The sequence below is a fragment of the Neolamprologus multifasciatus genome, chromosome 20 (assembly GCF_963576455.1).
Source record: "Neolamprologus multifasciatus chromosome 20, fNeoMul1.2, whole genome shotgun sequence".
Lineage (NCBI taxonomy): Eukaryota > Metazoa > Chordata > Actinopteri > Cichliformes > Cichlidae > Neolamprologus > Neolamprologus multifasciatus.
Genome location: NC_140458.1, coordinates 19,134,893 through 19,158,310, shown reverse-complemented (window position 1 = coordinate 19,158,310; position 23,418 = coordinate 19,134,893). Strand labels below are relative to the sequence as shown.

The 23,418-nt window shown below is 43.3% G+C and overlaps 1 protein-coding gene across 1 annotated transcript in view; it reads right to left on the bottom strand.

Annotated features, from left to right (window-relative positions):
- Positions 1-12,958: 12,958 nt before the first annotated feature.
- LOC146494810 (voltage-gated potassium channel subunit beta-2-like) overlaps positions 12,959-23,418 on the bottom strand; it is a 148,096-nt gene continuing 137,636 nt past the window's right edge. Inside the window, exon 9 of the transcript XR_014871422.1 lies at positions 12,959-23,366. The gene's annotated coding sequence lies outside the window, so the exon portion shown is untranslated. The remainder of the gene's footprint in view (positions 23,367-23,418) is intronic.

Below are 23,418 nucleotides of genomic sequence, written 5' to 3'. Positions count from 1 at the left end.
TACATGGTGAACCGCGTTGCCACCAGGGTGCGCCGTTCAGTTTAAAGTCACAATTTTCTCACTGAAGCATCATGAGGGACTGACGGTGCTATTCCCCCCTTTTGAGGTGTCCATGATAAACCTGTGAAAATCAGTACAGCAAAGTGTAAGATATGACATTTCCTGTTCCCACTAGGTGGCGCTCTTCGTATTCCTGACAATGGGCACATCAATCTGTTCAGGGCGGGTCTGACATCATGCCTGTAAAGTCTGGTACTGATCAGACTGGATTTCATTGAGTTATACTAATTTGTTTCTTCATGGCGAGACATCAAAGTTCGCCATGCTTTCGGGGTCACACCCTTTCGCGAAAACTCACAGTTTTCACTATAACTCAAGACCAACTCCTTAAGGCTTTCCTGGAGAAATTTGAGGCTGCAGATGTCACCCATCACAATACTGTACCCCAAAGTGTAAAACATGACATTTCCTGTTCCCACTAGGTGGCGCTGTCCTTGATGTCAAATATGGCAGTGGAAATATGTTCAGGGTTGGAGTCTTATCATATGTGTGCTCTTTGGTCCAGATCGGACAATGTATGACAGAATGAGAGGCAATAAGATTTTCATGGCGAGTCATCGAAATTCGCCGTGGCGCCACGGCCTCACCGTATTGTGAAAACTCAAAAGCTCCGCAATTTAACATGGCCCAGGTGTGTAGTTGAAACTGACCAAAGATGAAGCTTATATAATCAAATCCCAAGGAGGAGTTCGAAAAAGTTCGAGGCATGGAAATGGCAAAATTAGAGCCAAAATGTCACCTTCACCTCCAAATGGCGGACTTCCTGTTGGGTTTGCGTCAATGGGCCCACAGACTTTTTTGTTCGACTTGACATGGTACACATGTGTGCCAGATTTCATACCTGTAGCTCAAACGATGTGGTCATAGGGCTGCATTTAACAAGGCATAGGTGGCGCTCTAGAGCCATTTCCTAGTGCTCATATGTAAAACCAATAAAATACAAAATTTTTCACCAGACCTGGCATGTGTGCAAAATTTCATGAGTTTTTGACCATGTTTAGGCCCTCAAAAAGGCCCTTGTTTTGCCTGAATAATAATAATAATAATAATTATAATAATAATAAGAAGAAGAAACGGAGCAGATACAATAGGGCCTTCGCACTGTCAGTGCTCGGGCCCTAATTAAAGCTGCAAGCAGCGTTATGAGGGCCCTCGCACCCTGGCGCGTCGAGCCACGCTCAACACTTACAACCATCACGTCCGATCTGATGTCACATTGATGGAATTCATGCATTTAACCACCAGCTAACATCTCATCTCATTCAATTATGATTATAGTCGTCCCACTAGGTGGCGCCATAACCATTATTGACAAAGGGCATAACAAACATTTCCGAGGTCGAGTCTCATCACGCCTGCGACCTTTGGGAGAGATTGGACTTTGTGTTTTTGAGTGACAGCAGATTACTGCTTTTTGGCGAGTGATTGACATTCACGTGCCGCCATGACCACCCTGTTTTCCTGAACGTAAAAAGCTTCGCAATTTAACATCACAAAGGTCTTTAGAATCCACACACTGGAGAATGGTTCAATATAATGAAATCCCTTGGAGGAGTTCGTCAAAGTACGAGGCCTGAAAGGAGGGGAAAATGTTGCCACAATTACACATTAATTTTAAAATGGCTGACTTCCTGTTGGATTTGGGATATTGCTCCAAGAGACTTTTTTGTACATCTTGATATCTTCCATAAGCTTACCAGGTTTCAGACTCATAGATGAAACACAGAGAAGGGGCTGTTGTTTTGAAATTTTGTAGGGGGCGCTGTGGAGACATTTCGCCCTATTCAATGAAAATGATCACATAACAACAAAGCCTTGAGCACATTGGAGGTGTGCGCCAAATTTCAAGACTTTTTAAACTTTCCAAGCCCCTCAAACGCCACTTCATCTTTCATGGTGAACCGCGTTGCCACCAGGGTGCGCCGTTAAGTTTAAAGTCACAATTTTAGCAGTGAAGCATCATGAGGGACTGATGGTGATATTCACCGCTTTTGAGGTGTCCACGATGAACCTGTGAAAATCAGTACAACAAAATTAAAGCCATGACATTTCCTGTTGCCACTAGGTGGCGCTCCACGAATTGCTGACAATGGGGACATCAATCTGTTCAGGGCGGGTCTGACATCATGCCTGTAAAGTCTGGTACTGATCAGACTGAATTTCATTGAGTTATACTAATTTGTTTCTTCATGGCGAGACATCAAAGTTCGCCATGCTTTCGGGGTCACACCCTTTTGCGAAAACTCACATTTTTCACTGTAACCCAAGATTAACTCCTTAAGGCTTTACTGGAGAAATTTGAGGCTGCAGATGTCACCCATCACAATACTGTACACCAAAGTGTAAAACATGACATTTCCTGTTCCCACTAGGTGGCGCTGTCCTTGATGTCAAATATGGCAGTTGAAAAATGTTCAGGGGTGGAGCCTTATCATATGTGTGCTCTTTGGTCCAGATAGGACAATGTATGACAGAATGAGAGGGAATAAGATATTCATGGCGAGTAATCAAAATTCGCCGTGGCGTCACGGCCTCACCGTATCACGAAAGCTCAAAAGCTCCGCAATTTAACATGGCCCAGGTGTGTAGTTGACACTGACCAAAGATGAAACTTATACAACCAAATCCCAAGGAGGAGTTCGCAAAAGTTCGAGGCATGTAAATGGCAAAATTGGAGCTAAAATGTCACCTTCACCTCCAAATGGCGGACTTCCTGTTGGGTTTGCGTCAATGGGCCCACAGACTTTTTTGTTCGTCTTGGCATGGTACACATGTGTGCCAAATTTCATACATGTAGCTCAAACGATGTGGTCGTAGGGCTGCATTTAACAAGGCATAGGTGGTGCTTTAGAGCCATTTCCCAGTGCTCATATGTAAAACCATTAAAATCAAAATTTTTCACCAGACCTGGCATGTGTGCAAAATTTCATTAATTTTTGAGCATGTTTAGGCCCTCAAAAAGGCCCTTGTTTTGCCTGAATAATAATAATAATAATAATAATAATAATAATAATAATAATAATTAAAGCTGCAAGCAGCGTTATGAGGGCCCTCGCACCCCGGCGTGTCGAGCCACGCCCAACACCTAAAACCAGCACATCCGATCTGATATCACATTGATGCAATTCATGCATTTAACCACCAGCTAACATTTCATCTCATTCAACCATGATTATAGTCGTCCCACTAGGTGGCGCTCTAACCATTAATGACAAATGGCATAACAAACATTTCCGAGCTTGAGTCTCATCATACCTGCGACCTTTGGGAGAGATTGGACATTGTGTTTTTGAGTGACAGCAGATTACTGCTTTTTGGCGAGTGATTCAAACTCCACGTGCCGCCATGACCACCCGGTTTCCCTCAATGTAAAAAGCTTCGCAATTTAACATCACAAAGGTATTTAGATTACATGCACTGCAGATCGTGGCAATGTGACGAAATCCCTTGGAGGAGTTCGTCAAAGAACGGTGCCTTAAAAGAGAGGAAAATGTCGCCAAAATTACACATTAATTTTAAAATGGCTGAGTTCCTGTTGGATTTGGGATATTGCTCCAAGAGACTTTTTTGTACATCGTGATATCTCTTATAAGCTTACTAGGTTTCAGACTGATAAATAAAACACAGAGCAGGGGCTGATGTTTTGAAATTTTGTAGGGGGCGCTGTTGAGCCAATTTGCGCTCTTCAAGCAAAATGATCACATAACAACAAAGCCTTCATCACATTGGAGGTGTGCGCCAATTTTGAAGCCTCTATAAACTTTCCAAGCCCCTTAAAAGCCACCTCATTTTACATGGTGAACCGCATTGCCACCAGGGTGCGCCGTTCAGTTTAAAGTCACAATTTTCTCACTGAAGCATCATGACGGACTGACGGTGATATTCACCGCTTTTGAGGTGTCCACGATGAAGCTGTGAAAATCAGTACAACAAAGTGTAAGACATGACATTTCCTGTTCCCACTAGGTGGCGCTCTGGGTATTCCTGACAATGGGCACATCAATCTGTTCAGGGCGGGTCTAACATCATGCCTGTAAAGTCTGGTACTGACCAGATTGGATTTCATTGAGTTACACTAATTTGTTTCTTCATGGCGAGATATCAATGTTCGCCATGCTGCTGGGGTCACACCCTTTCGCGAAAACTCACAGTTTTCACTATAATCCAAGACCAACTCCTTAAGGCTTTCCTGGAGAAATTTGAGGTTGCAGATGTCACCCATCACAATACTGTACCCCAAAGTGTAAAACATGACATTTCCTGTTCCCACTAGGTGGCGCTGTCCTTGATGTCAAATATGGCAGTTGAAATATGTTCAGGGATGGAGTCTTATCATATGTGTGCTCTTTGGTCCAGATCGGACAATGTATGACAGAATGAGAGGCAATAAGATTTTCATGTCGAGTCATCGAAATTTGCCGTGGCGCCACGGCCTCACTGTATTGTGAAAACTCAAAAGCTCCGCAATTTAACATGGCCCAGGTGTGTAGTTGACACTGACCAAAGATGAAGCTTATACGACCAAATCCCAAGGAGGAGTTCGAAAAAGTTCGAGGCATGGAAATGGCAAAATTAGAGCCAAAATGTCACCTTCACCTCCAAATGGCGGACTTCCTGTTGGGTTTGCATCAATGGGCCCACAGACTTTTTTGTTCGTCTTGGCATGGTACACGTGTGTGCCAAATTTCATACATGTAGCTCAAACTATGTGGTCGTAGGCCTGCATTTAACAAGGCATAGGTGGCGCTCTAGAGCCATTTCCCAGTGCTCATATGTAAAACCATTAAAATACAAAATTTTTCACCAGACCTGGCATGTGTGCAAAATTTCATGACTTTTTGAGCATGTTTAAGCCCTCAAAAAGGCAATTCATTTCGGTGAAAAATAATAATAATAATAATAATTAAAGCTGCAAGCAGCGTTATGAGGGCCCTCGCACCCTGGCGTGTCGAGCCACGCCCAACACCTAAAACCAGCAGGTCCGATCTCATGTCACATTGATGGAATTCATTCATTTAACCACCAACTAACATCTCATCTCATTCAATTATGATTATAGTCGTCCCACTAGGTGGCGCCATAACCATTATTGACAAAGGGCATAACAAACATTTCCGAGGTCGAGTCTCATCATGCCTGCGACCTTTGGGAGAGATTGGACTTTGTGTTTTTGAGTGACAGCAGATTACTGCTTTTTGGCGAGTGATTGACATTCGTGTGCCGCCATGACCACCCCGTTTCCCTGAACGTAAAAAGCTTCGCAATTTAACATCACAAAGGTCTTTAGATGCCACACACTGGAGATCGTGGCAATCTGATGAAATCCCTTGGAGGAGTTCATCAAAGTACAGTGCCTGAAAGGAGGGGGAAATGTCGCCAAAATTACACATTGATTTTAAAATGGCTGACTTCCTGTTGGATTTTGGATATTGCTCCAAGAGACTTCTTTGTACATCTTGATATCTTCCATAAGCTTACCAGGTTTCCGACTCATAGATGAAACACAGAGCAGGGGCTGTTGTTTTGAAATATTGTAGGGGGCGCTGTGGAGCCATTTCGCGCTATTCAATAAAAATTATCACATAACAACAAAGCCATCATCACATTGGAGGTGTTTGCCAAATTTCAAGACTTTTTAAAATTTCCAAGCCCGCAAAAGCAACTTCATTTTTCATGGTGAACCACGTTGCCACTAGGGTGCGCCGTTCAGTTTAAAGTCACAATTTTCTCACTGAAGCATCATGACGGACTGACGGTGATATTCACTGCTTTTGAGTTGTCCACGATGAACTTGTGAAAATCAGTACAACAAAGTGTAAGATATGACATTTCCTGTTCCCACTAGGTGGCGCTGTCCTTGATGTCAAATATGGCAGTTGAAATATGTTCAGGGTTGGAGTCTTATCATATGTTTTGTCTTTGGTCCAGATCGGACAATGTATGACAGAATGAGAGGCAATAACATTTTCATGGCGAGTCATCGAAATTCGCCGTGGCGCCACGGCCTCACTGTATTGTGAAAACTCAAAAGCTCCGCAATTTAACATGGCCCAGGGGTGTAGTTGACACTGACCAAAGATGAAGCTTATAGATTCAAACCCCAAGGAGGAGTTCGCAAAAGTTCGAGGCATGGAAATGGCAAAATTAGAGCCAAAATGTCACATTCACTTCTAAATTGCGGACTTCCTGTTGGGTTTGCGTCAATGGGCCAATTGACTTTTTTGTTCGACTCGGCATGATACACATGTGTGCCCGATTTCATACATGTAGCTCAAACGATGTGGTCGTAGGGCTGCATTTAACAACACATAGGTGGCGCTCTAGAGCCATTTCCCAGTGCTCATATGTAAAACCATTAAAATACAAAATTTTTCACCAGACCTGGCATGTGTGCAAGATTTCATGAGTTTTTGAGCATGTTAAAGCCCTCAAAAAGGCAATTCATTTCGGTGAAAAATAATAATAATAATAATAATAATAATAATAATAATAATAATAAACAGAGCAGATACAATAGGGCCTTCGCACTGTCAGTGCTCGGGCCCTAATAATAATAAACAGAGCAGATACAATAGGGCCTTCGCACTGTCAGTGCTCGGGCCCTAATAATAAACGGAGCAGATACAATAGGGCCTTCGCACTTTTAGTGCTCGGGCCCTAATTAAAGCTGCAAGCAGCGTTATGAGGGCCCTCGCACCCCCGGCGTGTCAAGCCACGCCCAACACCTAAAACCAGCACGTCCGATCTGATGTCACATTGATGGAATTCATGCATTTACAGTTTTTCTCCATTGGTTTGGCTCATTTCTTGAAACAGAAATTACATTCTCAAAATAACATGGACAAACCTCCAAACCTCTTGGCAAATGTTCACAACAGAATGGCATTTCTCATTCATTTTATCAAATGGCAAATGCCTTAGTACATGTCTCAATTGTCTCAGTGCATCTTTGCAAATGATTAAGTACAAGTAGCCTACAGTTATACAGTTAGCCCACATTTAGCACATTTTCCAAATGAATAGATCTTGTAGATCTAAACTGATTAGTTGATTCTCAGTCTAATGATCATTCCCTCCAAAACATGTCAGCATGATTTCATTGTATAAGTACTCGCATGCATAACTGTCTGTTCAATTGTCAAAATTGGTCAAGAACATAATACCATGAATACCAAATATGAATTTCTTTGAATATTTGATAAATTGATGACAGTCATTGACAATCAGGTGAAACTAGGTGTCACACACAGGTGTCTTCCATGATTGTGTGCTGCCAAACACAGATATATAGAGCTTGACCAGAGCCAGTCCGATCTCTGAACATGGATAGACAAGGCAAAGCAAACGGACAAGGGGAAGTTCTTCCTTAAGGAAGAGGAGGAAGAAGAAGAAGAAGAGGAGGACTGAGAGGAATAGGTGCTGTGCTGTCCCAAATGAAATTCGGGCCACAATTATAGACCATGTCATAAACCATGGCCTCACAATGGCAGAGGCAGGTCGTCGAGTGCAGCCTAATGTGCCTCGTTCTACAGTCTCCTCCATTATCCAAACCTTTCGCAGGGAAAACAGGTATGTACTCTATGTAATCTATGATGGAATTATATGTTGTATAGGACAGGGCACTGTGCGTGAGGCAAAAAATGTATAACTTACTGTAGAGATTTTGTGTGCATCTGCCTACAGTGGTAGGTCTATACTAGCAGGTGGAGAGGACTAGTGGAATGTTTTGATACTAAATATGACAAGAAATATATTGAACAAATTACTGTAAACTATGGAATTACATAATTTATACAGTTTAGAGAAGTATTCCAGTCACTGTGCAGCGGGAGAATGAGTACAGCGACCACTGAATAAGTCCTTGTTTTTTGATTTTGTGTTCATACAATTTACTACTGTAATGTACATTTTCTTTTTACATATGTATGAAACTTTCTTTGCGTGTGAATAAAAAATGGTTATCATTTCCTTGGTAGTGTGAGTGCAATCTGTGATGTCAAACCTTGGAGGCTACTCTTTTCTGTGGTATATTGTTGGTCCTCTGTCATAGTGACAAAACATCTAAACATTTTGTATGGCAGTACTCACACAATGCCAAAGGGATGATGCATTTTGGGGGCACTGACTATTCAGATTAGAAAGAAATGTAGTTTTGACACATGAGTGAACTGTTTTAGGGGAGATATGAGCTTTTGCAGGTGGACCATGTTGTTGTGATCAACCATCCAGGTTTATTTTGACAAAAGCACCAAGAATGATGAGAATGTCCGATCTGTGTCGAGAAATGAGCCAAAGCTATTGAGAAGGATCTTTGCCATTTTGGAGACACTGACTGTTTAAATGAGAAAGGGATTTAGATTGAAGCCTGAGTGAACAGTTTTGGAAGAGATATGAGCTTTTGCAGGTGAGCTATAGTGTTGTGCTAAACTGTAAGAGTGTTTTGCCAAATGATTTTAGAGTTTTGAGAATGTAATTTCTGTTTAAAGAAATGAGCCAAACCAATGGAGAAAAACTGTAACCACCAGCTAACATTTTATCTCATTCAATTATGATTATAGTCATCCCACTAGGTGGCGCCATAACCATCATTGACAAAGGGCATAACAAACATTTCCGAGCTCGAGTCTCATCATGCCTGCGACCTTTGGGAGAGATTGGACATTGTGTTTTTGAGTGACAGCAGATTACTGCTTTTTGGCGAGTGATTGACATTCACGTGCCGCCATGACCACCCCGTTTCCCTGAACATAAAAAGCTTCGCAATTTAACATCACAAAGGTCATTAGATGCCACGCACTGGAGATCGGGTCAATCTGATGAAATTCCTTGGAGGAGTTCGTCAAAGTACGGTGCCTGAAAAGAGGGGAAAATGTCGCCAAAATTACACATTGATTTTAAAATGGCTGACTTCCTGTTGGATTTTGGATAGGTTCTCAGTGAACCTGAAAAGAGAGTATTAGCCAAAGGTCTCAATTTTGCCATTTCTCCACAACAGTTGCCCATAGTGGACCTCATCACAGCCACAGAATCTGCCATACGGATTAATAAATTATCACAGACAGAAGCAGAGCAAATCAGGATGAAAGTCTCAGCCACCCTCTCCAGTGCCAAAGTCCCTCCGTCCAACCTCACAATACAGGAAAAGAAGGCCGTCGCTTCCCTGAGCAAAGACCACAACATCACTGTTTTACCAGCGGATAAGGGAAGATGCACGGTGGTCCTAAACACTACAGATTACCATACAAAGATCACTACTCTCCTCAGTGACAACAATACCTACGAAGCCTTAAAGCGAGACCCCACAAGCAGCTACAAAAAGAAAGTTATAGCTTGCCTTCAAGACTTGGAAAAGGACAAAATCATTGACCGCCTTACTTATCACCGCCTTTACCCAGGGGATGCCATACCCTGCATTTACGGACTTCCAAAAATCCACAAGGAAGCTGTCCCACTCAGACCCATAGTCAGTAGCATAAACTCAGCCACTTATAACATTGCAAAACACCTTGCTACCATCCTTGCTCCTCTCGTGGGGAACACCCCACACCACATCAAGAACTCCACCGACTTCACTGACAAGGTCCAGAAACTTACCCTGGATCCAGATGAAACCATGGTGTCCTTTGATGTAGTCTCTCTCTTCACTTGCATACCCACCACGGAGGCAGTGGAGACTGTCAGAAAACGACTACAAGAAGACAACTCCTTGGAGGACAGGACCAACTTCACACCCGATCAGATTTGCACACTGTTAGACCTCTGCCTCACCACTACATATTTCAAATACAACGAAGGCTATTACAGACAAAAACATGGCTGTGCCATGGGCTCCCCCGTGTCACCTATTGTAGCCAACCTTTACATGGAGGAAGTGGAAAGGAAGGCTCTTGGCTCTTTCAAAGGAAGAGTACCCAGCCACTGGTACAGATATGTGGACGACACCTGGGTCAAAATCAAGACACAAGAAGTGGAATCCTTCACGGCGCACATTAACGCTGTGGATAAAAACATCAAGTTCACCAGGGAAGACACAAAGGACGACTGTTTGCCTTTCCTGGACTGCGCTGTGCACATTGAAGAGAATGGCAACCTCAACATCGAAGTTTACCGGAAGCCCACACACACGGACCAGTACCTCCTGTTTGACTCCCATCACCCTCTGGAACACAAACTTGGAGTAATCAGGACCCTACACCACCGGGCAGAACATGTTCCCTCTAAGCCTGAAGGGAAAAAGAAGGAACACACACATGTAAAGGAAGCACTCAAAACGTGCGGCTATCCTAAATGGGCATTCTTAAAGTCAGCAAAGAGGCACAGAAAAGAAGATCAGACACCAGCGAGGGAGGATAAAAAGGACAGACGCAACAACATTGTCATCCCCTATGTAGCCGGTGTATCAGAAAAACTCAGGAGGGTTTTCTCCAAGCATGACATCCCGGTGTACTTCAGACCCAGCAACACACTCAGACAAAAACTGGTTCACCCGAAAGACAAAACACCAAAACACAGACTTAACAATGTGGTGTATGCGGTACGGTGCAGCGAGGAATGCCCAGACCTCTACATTGGAGAGACCAAACAGCCACTTCACAAGCGCATGGCACAACACAGAAGAGCCACCTCCACAGGACAAGATTCAGCGGTCCATCTGCATCTTAAGGATAAAGGACACTCTTTCGAGGATGCCAATGTTCACATTTTGGACAGAGAGGACAGATGGTTTGAAAGAGGAGTGAAAGAAGCCATCTATGTCCACTGTGAGCGACCATCTTTGAACAGAGGCGGTGGTTTACGACACCAACTCTCTGCCATCTATAATCCAGTTTTGAGATCCCTTCCCAGACGCCTTAAGGCCCACTCACACCCTGGGCCATCTGACCTCAGGAATTCGCATGATAAGGTGGGGCCGGGTTTCACAATGAACTTACCTGAAACTCTGGCTGATTGGGACCCACACCCAGTTCCACACCTTGGCTCAGGCGATTAGAGGATCATCAGGGGGTCCTTTTGTCCCTCTGTGGGGGGACACTCCCACCAGGTTTATATCTGGGACTCCCCACCATTTGACCTTAGAACTGAAGAAGCCTCTCGGATGAGAGGTGAAACGTCTTCAAGTAACTTAAAGAAGTCCAGACGCTTTTCTTTGCAAGCTCCTTTGACTACGATGACCTGGATGACTGAGAACCTTCACAGACATTTTGGATATTGCTCCAAGAGACTTCTTTGTACATCTTGATATCTTCCATAAGCTTACCAGGTTTCCGACTCATAGATGAAACACAGAGCAGGGGCTGTTGTTTTGAAATATTGTAGGGGGCGCTGTGGTGCCATTTCGCGCTATTCAATAAAAATTATCACATAACAACAAAGCCATCATCACATTGGAGGCGTTTGCCAAATTTCAAGACTTTTTAAAATTTCCAAGCCCTCAAAAGCAACTTCATTTTTCATGGTGAACCACGTTGCCACTAGGGTGCGCCGTTCAGTTTAAAGTCACAATTTTCTCACTGAAGCATCATGACGGACTGACGGTGATATTCACTGCTTTTGAGTTGTCCACGATGAACTTGTGAAAATCAGTACAACAAAGTGTAAGATATGACATTTCCTGTTCCCACTAGGTGGCGCTGTCCTTGATGTCAAATATGGCAGTTGAAATATGTTCAGGGTTGGAGTCTTATCATATGTTTTGTCTTTGGTCCAGATCGGACAATGTATGACAGAATGAGAGGCAATAAGATTTTCATGGCGAGTCATCGAAATTCGCCGTGGCGCCACGGCCTCACTGTATTGTGAAAACTCAAAAGCTCCGCAATTTAACATGGCCCAGGTGTGTAGTTGACACTGACCAAAGATGAAGCTTATAGATTCAAACCCCAAGGAGGAATTCGCAAAAGTTCGAGGCATGGAAATGGCAAAATTAGAGCCAAAATGTCACATTCACTTCTAAATTGCGGACTTCCTGTTGGGTTTGCGTCAATGGGCCAATTGACTTTTTTGTTCGACTCGGCATGATACACATGTGTGCCCGATTTCATACATGTAGCTCAAACGATGTGGTCGTAGGGCTGCATTTAACAACACATAGGTGGCGCTCTAGAGCCATTTCCTAGTGCTCATATGTAAAACCATTAAAATACAAAATTTTTCACCAGACCTGGCATGTGTGCAAGATTTCATGAGTTTTTGAGCATGTTAAAGCCCTCAAAAAGGCAATTCATTTCGGTGAAAAATAATAATAATAATAATAATAATAATAATAATAATAATAATAATTAAAGCTGCAAGCAGCGATATGAGGGCCCTCGCACCCCGGCACGTCGAGCTACGCCCAACACCTACAACCAGCACGTCCGATCTGATGTCACATTGATGGAATTCATGCATTTAACCACCAGCTAACAATTCACTCATTCAATCATGATTATAGTCGTCCCACTAGGTGGCACTATGACAATTATTAACAAATGGAATAACAAACATTTCCGAGCTCGAGTCTCATCATGCCTGCGACCTTTGGGAGCGATTGGATATTGTGTTTTTGAGTGACAGCAGATTACTGCTTTTTGGCGAGTGATTGAAACTCTACATGGCGCCATGAACACCCCGTTTCCCTGAAGGTAAAAAGCTTCGCAATTTAACATCACAAAGGTCTTTAGATTCCACACACAGGAAATCGCATCAATCTGATGAAATCCCTTGGAGGAGTTCGTCAAAGTACAGTGCCTGAAAAGAGGGGAAAATGTCGCCAAAATTACACATTAATTTTAAAATGGCTGACTTCCTGTTGGATTTGGGATGTTACTCCAAGAGACTTTTTTGTACATTTTCATATCTCCTATCAGCTTACCAGGTTTCAGACTCATACATAAAACACAGAGCAGGGGCTGGTGATTTGACATTTTGTAGGGGGCGCTGTGGAGCCATTTTGCCCTATTAGAGGAAAGTGATCATATAAGAATAAAGCCTTCATCGAATTGAGGCAGTAGGCCAAATTTCAAGACTTTTTAAACTTTCCAAGCCCCTCAAAAGCCACTTCATTTTTCATGGTGATCCGCGTTGTCACTAGGGTGCGCCGTTCAGTTTAAAGTCACAATTTTCTCACTGACGCAATATGAGGGACTGACGGTGATATTCACTGCTTTTGAGGTGTCCACGATGAACCTGTTAAAATCAGTACAACAAAGTGTAAGACATGACATTTCATGTTCGCACTAGGTGGCGCTCTGCATAGTCCTGACAATGGGCACATCAATCTGTTCAGGGCAGGTCTGACATCATACCTGTAAAGTCTGGTACTGATCAGACTGGATTTCATGGAGTTATACTAATTTGTTTCTTCATGGCGAGACATCAAAGTTCGCCATGCTTTCGGGGTCACACCCTTTCGCGAAAAGTCACAGTTTTCACTTTAACCCAAGACCAACTCCTTAAGGCTTTCCTGGAGAAATTTGAGGCTGCAGATGTCACCCATCACAATACTGTACCCCAAAGTGTAAAACATGACATTTCCTGTTCCCACTAGGTGGCGCTGTCCTTGATGTCAAATTTGGCAGTGGAAATATGTTCAGGGCTGGAGCCTTATCATATGTGTGCTCTTTGGTCCACATCGGACAATGTATGACAGAATGAGAGGCAATAAGATTTTCATGGCGAGTCATCGAAATTCGCCGTGGCGCCACGGCCTCACCGTATTGTGAAAACTCAAAAGCTCCGCAATTTAACATGGCCCAGGTGTGTAGTTGGCACTGTCCAAAGATGAAGTTTATACGACCAAATCCCGAGGAGGAGTTCGCGAAAGTACAAGGCATGGAAATGGTAAAATCAGAGCCAAAATGTGACATTCAATCCAAAATGGCGGACTTCCTGTTAGGTTTAGGACATTGCCATAATAGACTTTTTTGTTCGACTCTGAACGGTAGATATGTGTACCGACTTTCAAACATGTAGGTCATACCCATAATGGGGGCTCGCGTTTTTCATTTTTCTAGGTGGCGCTACTGAGGCAATTTTCCCTGGCCATGTCTGACAACATTAAAATACGTAAATTTTCACCAGACCTGACGCGTGTGCAAAATTTCATGAGTTTTTGAGCATGTTTAGGCCCTCAAAAGGCCGATTCATTTGCCGAAATAATAATAATAATAATAATTAAAGCTGCAAGCAGCGTTATGAGGGCCCTCGCACCCCCAGCGCGTCGAGCCACGCCCAACACCTAAAACCAGCAATTCCGATCTGATGTCACATTGATGGAATTCATGCATTTAACCACCAGCTAACATTTCATCTCATTCAATTATGATTATACTCATCCCACTAGGTGGCAACATAACCATTATTGACAAAGGGCATAACAAACATTTCCGAGCTCGAGTCTCATCATGCCTGCGACCTTTGGGAGAGATTGGACTTTGTGTTTTTGAGTGACAGCAGATTACTGCTTTTTGGCGAGTGATTCAAACTTCACGTGCCGCCATGACCACCCGGTTTCCCTCAATGTAAAAAGCTTCGCAATTTAACATCACAAAGGTCTTTAGATTAAACGCACTGCAGATCGTGGCAATGTGACGAAATCCCTTGGAGGAGTTCGTCAAAGAACGGTGCCTGAAAAGAGGGGAAAATGTTGCCAAAATTACACATTAATTTTAAAATGGCTGACTTCCTGTTGGATTTGGGATATTGCTCCAAGAGACTTTTTTGTACATCGTGATATCTCCTATAAGCTTACTAGGTTTCAGACTGATAAATAAAACACAGAGCAGGGGCTGATGTTTTGAAATTTTGTAGGGGGCGCTGTTGAGCCAATTTGCGCTATTCAAGGAAAATGATCACATAACAACAAAGCCTTCATCACATTGGAGGTGTGCGCCAATTTTCAAGCCTCTATAAACTTTCCAAGCCCCTCAAAAGCCACTTCATTTTACATGGTGAACCGCGTTGCCACCAGGGTGCGCCGTTCAGTTTAAAGTCACAATTTTCTCACTGAAGCATCATGAGGGACTGACGGTGCTATTCCCCCCTTTTGAGGTGTCCATGATAAACCTGTGAAAATCAGTACAGCAAAGTGTAAGATATGACATTTCCTGTTCCCACTAGGTGGCGCTCTTCGTATTCCTGACAATGGGCACATCAATCTGTTCAGGGTGGGTCTGACATCATGCCTGTAAAGTCTGGTACTGATCAGACTGGATTTCATTGAGTTATACTAATTTGTTTCTTCATGGCGAGACATCAAAGTTCGCCATGCTTTCGGGGTCACTCCCTTTCGCGAAAACTCACAGTTTTCACTATAACTCAAGACCAACTCCTTAAGGCTTTCCTGGAGAACTTTGAGGCTGCAGATGTCACCCATCACAATACTGTACCCCAAAGTGTAAAACATGACATTTCCTGTTCCCACTAGGTGGCGCTGTCCTTGATGTCAAATATGGCAGTCGAAATATATTCAGGGTTGGAGTCTTATCATATGTGTGCTCTTTGGTCCAGATCGGACAATGTATGACAGAATGAGAGGCAATAAGATTTTCATGTCGAGTCATCGAAATTCGCCGTGGCGCCACGGCCTCACCGTATTGTGAAAACTCAAAAGCTCCGCAATTTAACATGGCCCAGGTGTGTAGTTGAAACTGACCAAAGATGAAGCTTATATAATCAAATCCCAAGGAGGAGTTCGAAAAAGTTCGAGGCATGGAAATGGCAAAATTAGAGCCAAAATGTCACCTTCACCTCCAAATGGCGGACTTCCTGTTGGGTTTGCGTCAATGGGCGCACAGACTTTTTTGTTCGACTTGACATGGTACACATGTGTGCCAGATTTCATACCTGTAGCTCAAACGATGTGGTCATAGGGCTGCATTTAACAAGGCATAGGTGGCGCTCTAGAGCCATTTCCCAGTGCTCATATGTAAAACCAATAAAATACAAAATTTTTCACCAGACCTGGCATGTGTGCAAAATTTCATGAGTTTTTGACCATGTTTAGGCCCTCAAAAAGGCCCTTGTTTTGCCTGAATAATAATAATAATAATAATAATAATAATAATAATTAAAGCTGCAAGCAGCGTTATGAGGGCCCTCGCACCCCGGCACGTCGAGCCACGCCCAACACCTAAAACCAGCACGTCCGATCTGATGTCACATTGATGGAATTCATGCATTTAACCACCAGCTAACATTTCATCACATTCAACCATGATTATAGTCGTCCCACTAGGTGGCGCTCTAACCATTAATGACAAATGGCATAACAAACATTTCCGAGCTTGAGTCTCATCATACCTGCGACCTTTGGGAGAGATTGGACATTGTGTTTTTGAGTGACAGCAGATTACTGCTTTTTGCCGAGTGATTCAAACTCCATGTGCCGCCATGACCACCTGGTTTCCCTCAATGTAAAAAGCTTCGCAATTTAACATCACAAAGGTCTTTAGATTACACGCACTGCAGATCGTGGCAATGTGACGAAATCCCTTGTAGGAGTTCGTCAAAAAACGGTGCCTTAAAACAGGGGAAAATGTCGCCAAAATTACACATTAATTTTAAAATGGCTGACTTCCTGTTGGATTTGGGATATTGCTCCAAGAGACTTTTTTGTACATCGTGATATCTCCTATAAGCTTACTAGGTTTCAGACTGATAGATAAAACACAGAGCAGGGGCTGATGTTTTGAAATTTTGTAGGGGGCGCTGTTGAGCCAATTTGCGCTATTCAAGGAAAATGATCACATAACAACAAAGCCTTCATCACATTGGAGGTGTGCGCCAATTTTCAAGCCTCTATAAACTTTCCAAGCCCCTCAAAAGCCACTTCATTTTACATGGTGAACCGCGTTGCCACCAGGGTGCGCCGTTCAGTTTAAAGTCACAATTTTCTCACTGAAGCATCATGACGGACTGACGGTGATATTCACCGCTTTTGAGGTGTCCACGATAAACCTGTGAAAATCAGTACAGCAAAGTGTAAGACATGACATTTCCTGTTCCCACTAGGTGGCGCTCTTCGTATTCCTGACAATGGGCACATCAATCTGTTCAGGGCGGGTCTGACATCATACCTGTAAAGTCTGGTACTGATCAGACTGGATTTCATGGAGTTATACTAATTTGTTTCTTCATGGCGAGACATCAAAGTTCGCCATGCTTTCGGGGTCACACCCTTTCGCGAAAAGTCACAGTTTTCACTTTAACCCAAGACCAACTCCTTAAGGCTTTCCTGGAGAAATTTGAGGCTGCAGATGTCACCCATCACAATACTGTACCCCAAAGTGTAAAACATGACATTTCCTGTTCCCACTAGGTGGCGCTGTCCTTGATGTCAAATTTGGCAGTGGAAATATGTTCAGGGCTGGAGCCTTATCATATGTGTGCTCTTTGGTCCACATCGGACAATGTATGACAGAATGAGAGGCAATAAGATTTTCATGGCGAGTCATCGAAATTCGCCGTGGCGCCACGGCCTCACCGTATTGTGAAAACTCAAAAGCTCCGCAATTTAACATGGCCCAGGTGTGTAGTTGGCACTGTCCAAAGATGAAGTTTATACGACCAAATCCCGAGGAGGAGTTCGCGAAAGTACAAGGCATGGAAATGGTAAAATCAGAGCCAAAATGTGACATTCAATCCAAAATGGCGGACTTCCTGTTAGGTTTAGGACATTGCCATAATAGACTTTTTTGTTCGACTCTGAACGGTAGATATGTGTACCGACTTTCAAACATGTAGGTCATACCCATAATGGGGGCTCGCGTTTTTCATTTTTCTAGGTGGCGCTACTGAGGCAATTTTCCCTGGCCATGTCTGAGAACATTAAAATACGTAAATTTTCACCAGACCTGACGCGTGTGCAAAATTTCATGAGTTTTTGAGCATGTTTAGGCCCTCAAAAGGCCGATTCATTTGCCGAAATAATAATAATAATAATAATAATAATAATAAACAGAGCAGATACAATAGGGCCTTCGCACTCTCAGTGCTCGGGCCCTAATAATAATTAAAGCTGCAAGCAGCGTTATGAGGGCCCTCGCACCCCCAGCGCGTCGAGGCACGCCCAACATCTAAAACCAGCACGTCCGATCTGATGTCACATTGATGGAATTCATGCATTTAACAACCAGCTAACATTTCATCTCATTCAATTATGATTATAGTCGTCCCACTAGGTGGCGCCATAACCATTATTGACAAATGGCATAACTAACATTTCCGAGGTCGAGTCTCATCATGCCTGCGACCTTTGGGAGAGATTGGACTTTGTGTTTTTGAGTGACAGCAGATTACTGCTTTTTGGCGAGTGATTGACATTCACGTGCCGCCATGACCACCCCGTTTCCCTGAACGTAAAAAGCTTCGCAATTTAACATCACAAAGGTCTTTAGATTCCACACACTGGAGAATGGTTAAATATGATGAAATCCCTTGGAGGAGTTCGTCAAAGTATGAGGCCTGGAAGGAGGGGGAAATGTTGCCAAAATTACACATTGATTTTAAAATGGCTGACTTCCTGTTGGATTTGGGATATTGCTCCAAGAGACTTTTTTGTACATCTTAATATCTTCCATAAGCTTACCAGGTTTCAGACTCATAGATGAAACACAGAGCAGGGGCTGTTGTTTTGAAATTTTGTAGGGGGCGCTGTGGAGCCATTTCGCGCTATTCAATGAAAATGATCACATAACCTCAAAGCCTTCATCACATTGGAGGTGTGTGCCAAATTTCAAGCCTCTATAAACTTTCCAAGCCCCTCAAAAGCCACTTCATCTTTCAATGTGAACTGCGCTGCCACCAGGGTGCGCCGTTAAGTTTAAAGTCACAATTTTCTCATTGAAGCATCATGAAGGACTGATGGTGATATTCACCGCTTTTGAGGTTGCCACGATGAACCTGTGAAAATCAGTACAACAAAGAGTAAGACATGACATTCCATGTTGCCACTAGGTGGCGCTCTTCGTATTCCTCACAATGGGCACATCAATCTGTTCAGGGTGGGTCTGACATCATGCCTGTAAAGTCTGGTACTGATGAGACTGGATTTCATTGAGTTATACTAATTTGTTTCTTCATGGCGAGACATCAAAGTTCGCCATGCTTTCGGGGTCACACCCTTTCGCGAAAAGACACAGTTTTCACTGTAACCCAAGACCAACTCCTTAAGGCTTTCCTGGAGAAATTTGAGGCTGCAGATGTCACCCATCACAATACTGTACCCCAAAGTGTAAAACATGACATTTCCTGTTCCCACTAGGTGGCGCTCACCCTTATGTCAAATATGGCAGTTGAAATATGTTCAGAAGTGGAGCCTTATCATATGTGTGCTCTTTGGTCCAGATCGGACAAAGTATGACAGAATGAGAGGCAATAAGATTTTCATGGCGAGTAATCGAAATTCGCCGTGGCGCCACGGCCTCACCGTATTGTGAAAACTCAAAAGCTCCGCAATTTAACATGGCCCAGGTGTGTAGTTGACACTGACCAAAGATGAAGCTTATACAACCAAATCCCAAGGAGGAGTTCGAAAAAGTTCGAGGCATGGAAATGGCAAAATTAGAGCCAAAATGTCACCTTCACGTCCAAATGGCGGACTTCCTGTTGGGTTTGCGTCAATGGGCCAATTGACTTTTTTGTTCGTCTTGGCATGGTACACATGTGTGCCAAATTTCATACATGTAGCTCAAACGATGTGGTCGTAGGGCTGCATTCAAGAAGGCATAGGTGGCGCTCTAGAGCCATTTCCATGTGCTCATATGTAAAACCATTAAAATACAAAATTTTTCACCAGACCTGGCATGTGTGCAAAATTTCATGAGTTTTTGAGCATGTTTAAGCCCTCAAAAAGGCAATTCATTTCGGTGAAAAATAATAATAATAATAATAATAATTAAAGCTGCAAGCAGCGTTATGAGGGCCCTCGCACCCCCAGCGCGTCGAGCCACGCCCAACACCTAAAACCAGCAATTCCGATCTGATGTCACATTGATGGAATTCATGCATTTAACCACCAGCTAACATTTCATCTCATTCAATTATGATTATACTCATCCCACTAGGTGGCAACATAACCATTATTGACAAAGGGCATAACAAACATTTCCGAGCTCGAGTCTCATCATGCCTGCGACCTTTGGGAGAGATTGGACTTTGTGTTTTTGAGTGACAGCAGATTACTGCTTTTTGGCGAGTGATTCAAACTTCACGTGCCGCCATGACCACCCGGTTTCCCTCAATGTAAAAAGCTTCGCAATTTAACATCACAAAGGTCTTTAGATTAAACGCACTGCAGATCGTGGCAATGTGACGAAATCCCTTGGAGGAGTTCGTCAAAGAACGGTGCCTGAAAAGAGGGGAAAATGTTGCCAAAATTACACATTAATTTTAAAATGGCTGACTTCCTGTTGGATTTGGGATATTGCTCCAAGAGACTTTTTTGTACATCGTGATATCTCCTATAAGCTTACTAGGTTTCAGACTGATAAATAAAACACAGAGCAGGGGCTGATGTTTTGAAATTTTGTAGGGGGCGCTGTTGAGCCAATTTGCGCTATTCAAGGAAAGTGATCACATAACAATAAAGCCTTAATCACATTGGAGGTGTGCGCCAAATTTCAAGACTTTTTAAATGTTCGAAGCCCCTCAAAAGCCACTTCATTTTTCATGGTGAACCGCGTTACCACCAGGGTGCGCCGTTCAGTTTAAACTCACAATTTTTGCACTGAAGCATCATGAAGGACTGATGGTGATATTCACCGCTTTTGAGGTGTCCACGATGAACCTGTGAAAATCAGTACAACAAAATTAAAGACATGACATTTCCTGTTCCCACTAGGTGGCGCTCTGCGTATTCCTGACAATGAGCACATCAATCTGTTCAGGGCGGGTCTGACATCATGCCTGTAAAGTCTGGTACTGATCAGACTGGATTTCATTGAGTTACACTAATTTGTTTCTTCATGGCGAGACATCAAAGTTCGCCATGCTTTCGGGGTCACACCCTTTTGCGAAAACTCACAGTTTTCACTATAACCCAAGACCAACTCCTTAAGGCTTTCCTGGAGAAATTTGAGGCTGCAGATGTCACCCATCACAATACTGTACCCCAAAGTGTAAAACATGACATTTCCTGTTCCCACTAGGTGGCGCTGTCCTTGATGTCAAATATGGCAGTTGAAATATGTTCAGGGCTGGAGCCTTATCATATGTGTGCTCTTTGGTCCAGATCTGACAATGTATGACAGAATGAGAGGCAATAAGATTTTCATGGCGAGTCATCAAAATTCGCCGTGGCGCCACGGCCTCACCGTATTGTGAAAACTCAAAAGCTCCGCAATTTAACATGGCCCAGGTGTATAGTTGAAACTGACCAAAGATGAAGCTTATATAATCAAATCCCAAGGAGGAGTTCGAAAAAGTTCGAGGCATGGAAATGGCAAAATTAGAGCCAAAATGTCACCTTCACCTCCAAATGGCGGACTTCCTGTTGGGTTTGCGTCAATGGTCCCACAGCCTTTTTGTTCGTCTTGGCATGGTACACATGTGTGCCAAATTTCATACATGTAGCTAAAACGATGTGGTCGTAGGGCTGCATTCAAGAAGGCATAGGTGGCGCTCTAGAGCCATTTCCATGTGCTCATATGTAAAACCATTAAAATACAAAATTTTTCACCAGACCTGCCATGTGTGCAAAATTTCGTGAGTTTTTGAGCATGTTTAAGCCCTCAAAAAGGCAATTCATTTCGGTGAAAAATAATAATAATAATAATAATAATAATAATAATAATAATAATAATAATAATAAACAGAGCAGATACAATAGGGCCTTCGCACTGTCAGTGCTCGGGCCCTAATAAGTAGAAAGCGAAAATTTCAGAAGAAATTTTAAGTGTGCCTATGCCACTGCAAATCAGTGTCGTTTGCCATTCATATGGCTACAGAGAGCAAAACTCAGCAGAGCAGCCATTCTCCACCATGAACTATGGTAAAAACAAACACCGCTCACGCCTCACAGATGGCAGCTTACAGTTTTGTGTAAAGATGAGGTGACTTCGTACAGCCCCGATCTGCAGACGCTGTGCACAGAGGTTCATGAGCAGAAGTCCCATTGTACCACGGCAGACCCGACAATGTTTGCATGAACACGCTTTGTAGCATTACTTTATTGACCACTTTTCACACATGGTTGCTGTACCCACACAGCCGGCTGTAGCTTTTCATCTCACAGCCCGACACACACCAAAAAAAACAGCCGAGAGAGCACAGACTTTACGCCTGAGAGGCGCGATTGCAGATGCTGCTCAGGTGGGTCCACCTCCCCTGCAGCGGCACTGCAGACCACGCCCCGCCACACACATCAAACACGTAAAATAAATACTTGTGCACCTTTGCATTCACTTTTTGTTATTTTTACACAGTGTTCTGAATGATTAACAATGGTCTACAGTCAATCTTGTGTATTATTATACAAACTTTGGTTGTAAGATTCAGATAACTATTTAATAAAAGGTAAACATTTTATATGAGAGTAAGAAAGAAAAGTATTTCTTTGTGCCCCCCTTTCCCTGTTAATGCCCTACCTGGCCCCCTGGCAAAAGCTTTGCTAGATCCGCCCCTGCACAGTTACCAGCTGTCAGCTACACAAAAAAGGATATTGTGTTATTCCTCTCTCAGAAACAGTTCATAACTTCCCTTCAACTCATTCAAGGTAAACCTGTTTCTCCATCACCAGTTCAGCTCTGATGATTCAGTAAGGACATCTCCTGGTTTGGACCAGCCCTTTTTTTCAGCTGTGGCTCCAGCAAACATCAGCTGATACTAGAAATTAAAATCAAAGGAATTCTAACAACAGCTGATCAACCTTGCTGCTGTTGTTTAGCGCGATAAACAAACAAGAGAGAAAAGCCGATCATTGATCAGTTTCATGACTGAAGTTTCAACAAGTGAGAGAATGACAGGAGAGGCTGTCATAAAGTTCAACATCAGTAACTTAGCGCGCAAACAGCTGTATAGAAACTCCATCGTGCTACAAATAAACTACACCTAAACTCGGTTTATATCTGACCCAAATAGAGTGCAGCTCATAACTTCTTACCTGAAATTCAGTTCACCTCGCGCTCCTGCCTTCGGTTTCCCTTATCCACGATTGAGCTCCGCGTTAGCCACCACCGGTCGATCGGCGGCCGCCTCGCCGCCTCCTATGTCTCTTTCCCCGCATGTCCTTTCTGTCAGGGCTAGCTGCCCTTTGTTGGAGCTCCGTGTTAGCCACCACCAAACAACTCAGTTATTTTTCCCACATCGACCAGCATCTGGACAACCACCTTTCACTGTTTATACTGTTACTAAATGAATAAATGAATTATCGGCCCATAT